Source organism: Garra rufa, chromosome 1 (assembly GCF_049309525.1).
Source record: "Garra rufa chromosome 1, GarRuf1.0, whole genome shotgun sequence".
NCBI lineage: Eukaryota > Metazoa > Chordata > Actinopteri > Cypriniformes > Cyprinidae > Garra > Garra rufa.
The window spans coordinates 88,663,129-88,669,455 of NC_133361.1; positions in this window are offsets into that span (position 1 = coordinate 88,663,129).

Consider the following 6,327-nt stretch of genomic DNA (forward strand, 5'->3'; position numbering starts at 1 on the left):
TTTCTTTAAATCTTTCTGTTTGGCTTGAGAGCAACTCAAAGGTCTTTCTCCAGTTTTAAAATGATTTTTCTCCTCAACTTGACTTGATTCTTCATTCTCCTCTTTTTCTTTAATCAACTCTGAAATACAAGTAAGAAGGGTTCATTTTCAGTAACTTGTTATAAGCTGAAAAACATGAAAAACTAACATTTGAGAGTAGTGCCAATAAGTCCTACAGATGGTGGCGCCAGAAGCAGATTTGGTAGAAATGGTGTGTGGGATATCAATAACAAAGATAATTTAAAGGGGCATATGACGCGGTTTCCTTTGGAGTGTTACAAGCTGTTTGTGCATTAGATAAGATTTGTGAAGCTGCAAAGCCTAAAGTCTCAAAACCAAAGAGATATATATTATAAAAGTTGAAGGTCCCATATTGTCAAAATCTAAATTTTCTGGCTTTTTTCATGATAACTGAGGTCTAGGGGCTATGTAACTACCATATAAGTTTCAAAACAGTCAATCCACAGTAAACTGCACACAGCCTGCTTAAAGTAGCTGTTCCTTTTCACAAGACGCAGTGACTTCTGTAAAAATGTGACGTCTGATCTACTCAGTCACCACCTTTAGTCACCACCCCGAATACCAACCACCGTCCCACCCTCCTTTTGTCAAACCCCGACAACATTGCGTCCATTTCATTGCTAAGCAGCATCAACACAAAAACAAGTATGAAAACCCTGTTCAGTCGATAGATGTCAAAACTACATCATTGCACAGGCTTTCGAACAACGTAAATATAAGAGACCAGTGTTACGTCAACTTCAGCCTCTTTCACACAGCCATTCCGGAAAATACACGGATAATGTGTTCTAGAATCCTGCGCAGGTGTTCTAGAATCCGAATTTCTGACCATTACCGCCCGCTCCCGCAACGTGTGTGTTACACTCTCGCAATATGTATTTCCACTCCCGCCTGCACCCGCAAAACTCTTTGAATTTATTCCCGCACGATAAGAGATGCATTGATTTTGTGTCTTCTCCCGTCCCACAGGGAAAAAAAAGTATTTGTATTATTCAAGAGATTCATGTTTGTTTCTTTCCTTGGCCTGCAGGTATTCTGACACACTGTTAGGGAAGATGAAGAGTAGCCTGGGCTACCGTGCATTTCTTTAGACTTCAAGTACTTAGATTTTGGCTATTGAAGTATTCCATAGGCTTGAATGGTCCTGGTGTAAATGTGCAGAAAGCATGTCTGAAAGTAGCTAGCCTATGAGAACACAGAAAGACAAAACACACATTACATTTGAATATAATTTCATTTTTTATTAAAAATGTTGTACCATCACACGGCACATAAAAATAGACTGCTTTGCAAAAAAATACAATGATAAACTACATGAAAACAGCAGTTTTGCAATTATTTGGTCGCCGCTCGTACCACCAGCGGTCCGCAGGATCCAACAACCAAGCCCGTGGCTGCATCGCGGGGCCGCAGGCCCTCTCGCGTAGCCGCTGCTTACACTCCAAGGCGCCAGATCACGCCATCTCCACCACCCTTCCAGGCGTCAGGCATCTTCCCCAGCGTCCTCTTACGCTACAGCCCTCTCCTCGGCCATAGCCAAGGGAAAATGGACCATAGCTGGGCTACGCAAGACGCTTGCGAGCTCCGGCGTCGTCCTCCCACGCCGTTCCTCCAAAGCGGATCTCCTCGGCCTCTACGCATCTCTCCAACCGAAGGAGAAATCAAAGTCCACCCCTCCCTCCAGGGCCTCACTCAGACCGCCCACAGGGCTCCCTACTCTACGCCAGGACGCAGCAAAAAGCCATCACAGAGCTTGGGCCACGCCCCGAACGCCGCAGTCGCCAGCCAATGCCCTCCTTCTCGATCTTCCAAGCGGAAGCTTGCTGCTCATACCGGCGGAGAACAGGCCATCGCCTCTACAAGCCGCCGCGGTAGCACGAGCTCGCCCACACCGGCGGCTAATTCCCGTCCGCAGCTTTTGCCCCACCATTCTCTTAACTCCATTCCCCTCCCATGGCCCGCAGCACCGCCATCCAATCATAGCATGAGCATTCCCCTGCTCATGGCACAAGCACTGGTGCCCCCCATACCCCCTCTCTTCTCTTCTTTATTTTTCTCCGCCCCAGGAGCCGTCCCTAGCGCAAGCCCACCTCTAATCTCGCAGACTCCGAATGCCCGCCATTCTCCCTCTCTTTTCTCCTCTTTTTTCCGTCCCAGGAGACGGCCGCAGCGCAGACTTACCTCCACTTACAGTCCCGGTAGCCACCTTTCCTCCTCCTCAGACCCGCTTTTCCTTCTCATTAGCCTCAGCCACGCCCCTTCTAGCATCTCCAAATGCTCTAGCGCAGGAACCTCCCCTGGAACCCAACTCCATCAGAACCCAGATTCTGGCAGAAATTCAGATCGCTGGCACCAGAGGCGGACCCGTCCCCAACCCCAGTTCCTCCTTATTCAGAACTGATATTCCCGTAAACCACCCTCTGAGACCCGTCCTCGAAGCCTCCATCAATTCCATTCTCCAAACTGTCTCCCCTAGGACTCAACAAATCCTACCCACATTTTCCCCTCTGCCTATAGTTTGCCTTTGCCTGATTTTTCCCTGCTTATTTATTTCTCATCTCAACTCCAATAAAAACCTCCAAGCCAGCTCCATTAAAGGATACCTAAGCGGAATCCAGTTTTTCCACAAACTGTTATATGGCTCACCTTCATCCCATATAACCAATTCGCAGACCTCCCTTCTCATCAAAGGTATCCAAAAAAAACCCAGCCCAACCGCCCAGACCCCAGACAACCTATCACCTTAAAAATTTTGAACAACTGCATCTCCACCCTCCGTAAAGGTTACCATTCCATCCTCACTGCCCGCACATTAGACGCCATGTTTATCCTGGCTTTCTTTGGTTTCCTCAGATGCTCTGAGCTCGCCATTACATCTGGCTTCAACCCACCCATCCAAACAAAGAAAGGCCACTTCATCTATATTTTAAACCTTAAATCACCCCTCCAACCATTTCAAACCCTCCTAGCCTTCCTCCAGCTCAGGAAATCTCAATCCAAACTCCCTTCCGACCCTCTCTTTACAGACGACTTCAACCGCCCCACCACACACTTCTGGTTCCAAAAGCACCTTAAGTCTGTCTTGCTTCTCTCTGGTACCCCAGCCGAAAACTTTTCCAGCCATTCTTTCCGTATAGGCGCAGCAGCCACAGCCGCTCAAAAAGGCTTCTCCCTACAGCAGATCTAAGCACTTAGCCGCTGGTCATCAGAAGCTTTCAAGAGCTACATCCGAGCAGAAAGCTCCTTCATCAAGGAAACCCACCAAACCCGAGTCAGTCAACCCATTTTAACGCCAGCCCACTCCCGTCCACTTGATCTCTAGCCCACTTCAACCATCCCCTCTGTGTGCTTTCCCCCACTGCCACAGCTCCCCCGCTGGAGCCCCCCGCTTATTCCCCTTATGCGCATCAACTCATAATGGTGAAATGGGACTTTCGTATTCGCTTTGCGACCCTCTATCGGCCATAACAGCACTATGTAAGTTTGGGTTGTCGGGTCGCGGTTTTTTAGTTCAAATAAGACTACAAATGCGACCTGCTTTAGGGCAGGCTTCACAAAAGGTTTTCATACTTTCATAAAGTCATACAACATACTCTACCTTGTCAAAAAGCCGGTCCTGGATAGCCTTCAAACAAATAACGTGCATGTGAAACGACGGTAGGCTAAATTATTTACGACAGCGGTAATGGACAATTCCCCTTCCAACCTGTAGCGTTGAGTGTTGAGGGAAAAGTTACTTAGTGTTGCTTTAACTTTTACGCTGTTTATTATATGTAAGTGCGAACTCATGAAATTGCTGTGGAGGAAGAGAATGTTGCTGATTGACTGCGGTCCCAATCCCGTGCGTCTCTCTTCCAATTTGCGCCGACAGACACTAAAGGCCCGCTCTGAAGGCGCACTGGATGCGGGAATACTAAAGATGAAACGTGCCAGCTTTGATAGCGCTCTTTGTTGAACTTCCACCATGGAAGCACGCTAGAGCCCTGCACGGGCCTTAAATCTAAGCCCTAGCCCGGCCCTGGCCCGAGACGCACAGGCTGTAGCCCGGCCTTTGTCCGACAGCTTATCAAAATTTTTGGCCCGAGTCCGACCCGAAGCCCATCTTTATTTCCGCCAAACAGCTTATACTGTTACAGCGATTAAAATAGACCAGATTTGTATTTAATAGAAAGTTTATGTTTTTTCGTTTCGTTTTTTTTTATCAGAACAATTTAGAGAAATGTTTGGAGTTTTTTGATTGTTTGTTTTTTAAATGTAAGTTTTAGTTTTGTGACATCGATATCCAGGCGGTATGTGGTCCACAGTGAGTTTACTCAATTTAACCTATATATCAAATCAACACTTGACTAGTCTACAATGCAATCCACAGATATAAAACAAACATCAATAAAAGTTTATACATTTAAAGTTTATTATCACCATCTCAGAACAAAGGCATTTTGAACAGGGCAGGCAGCTGTGCTGCACAAAACCGGAACATACAAAGTCGCAGTGGTAAAGTAAACGAATAATGAACAAATATATAAAGTAGTGTTGTCAAAAATATCGATAAATATCGATACTGAAATATCTGAACGATACCAATACTAATTTCCCGAAGTATCGATAATAGCCGAGCTGTCACTTTCACTTCTCCACAAAGGTGAGTTGACAAACACCACACGTGACTGCAGTGCCTGTCTCGTCTCACCCCGCGTCCGGCTTTGTTTGATAAAGAACACAGCAGGAGTGCTTTCTGGAAATATTTCGGATATGAAACAAATGAACATGGAAAGTCGAAGTACACAAGCAAGCCAATATGTAATAGTTGCTACAGAGCAGTGCTAACAAAAGGCGCTAACACCACTAATTTCGCAAAGCACCTGAAAGACAGACACCCGGATTTTTTATAAAGAAGAACTGTTCTCATTTTAAAATTACTGAATCATTAAATAATATTGCCTATTATTGTTGCTAATTTGAGTGTTGTCCCGTTTCTTACCGTAGTTCGTTAATATAATCAGATTGAGGAATCTTAGACGAGTAAATACTTTAACTGCGGTCAAATGTAAATTAACTGCGCTTATTTAAAATAAAAAAATCATTACTTAAATTCTGCGATTTGTCTTAATGTCGATCCAGTGAGCAACTTAACATTGTTTTCGTGTGTGATGCACGCATGTTTGCTTGCGTTGATCGTTGATTAATCCGTTGATGAATCCGGCATTAAAATCTGTTCATCAAATAATGTTAATCTATTAACCAGCATTTATGAACGATGAGCAATGCATTTGTTACAGAATATTTGAATCTTTGATAATGGTAGGTAATAAAAATACAACAGATGTGTAAGCTCTGGTCCAATAAAAAATATTAATAGATATAACTTTGGATTTTAATTAATGTATTAGTAAATTATAGTTTAAAGGTTGTATCAGCGATTTCTAGCCTAAAACATAAAGTGTCAATTTCAGCTGAACTTTCTTCACGATCCGCTCGCTGCCTGCCCCATAAATTGTCTGTGAAAAAACCGCGTCTCTCTGGTCAGCCTAGGGTCCGAGATATGCCAAAAAAACAATCGGCACTACCAACCTTTCCACACATAAACAAATAGTGTTCCAACCAATCAGCGTCAGGGTTTTGGTGTTTGGTGATTGTTTTTTTGGCGTATCTCGGACCCTAGGCTGACCAGAGAGACGCGTTTTTTTCACAGACAATTTATGGGGCAGGCAGCGAGCGGATCGTGATGAAAGGTCAGCTAAATTTGACACTTTGTGTTTCAGGCTAGAAATCGCTTATACGACCTTTAAATTAACTGTTAACTAAGATTAATAAATGTTTTGAAATTATTTTTCATTGTTTATTCATGTTAACTAACAAATATCTTTCACCATTAACTTAAACTCTAAGATTATTAAGATAGTTTAGTTAATTTTAAAAGTGTGGGTTAAAAAGAAAAAAAAAAGTTTACGACCTACACTACCAGTTGTATTTGAACAGCGAATAAAGTATGAAGCTCTAACTCAAATGAAGCTAAGAAGCTGAACAGGGCTGTAGCAGTGTACAAATGCATACATCATTGTCATGTTCTAGACTATATTTATCTTTAAATTAAAAAATAAATTTACCTCCTTAATATTGTGGCAGTTTTTTTCTCTGTGGTATCGAAAATAGTATCGAATATCAATATTTTTTCAAGGTATCGTATCGAAGTTAGAAATTCCAGTATCGTGACAACACTAATATAAAGAATAAATAATAATATAGAAAACTTCAAAAACACAACTT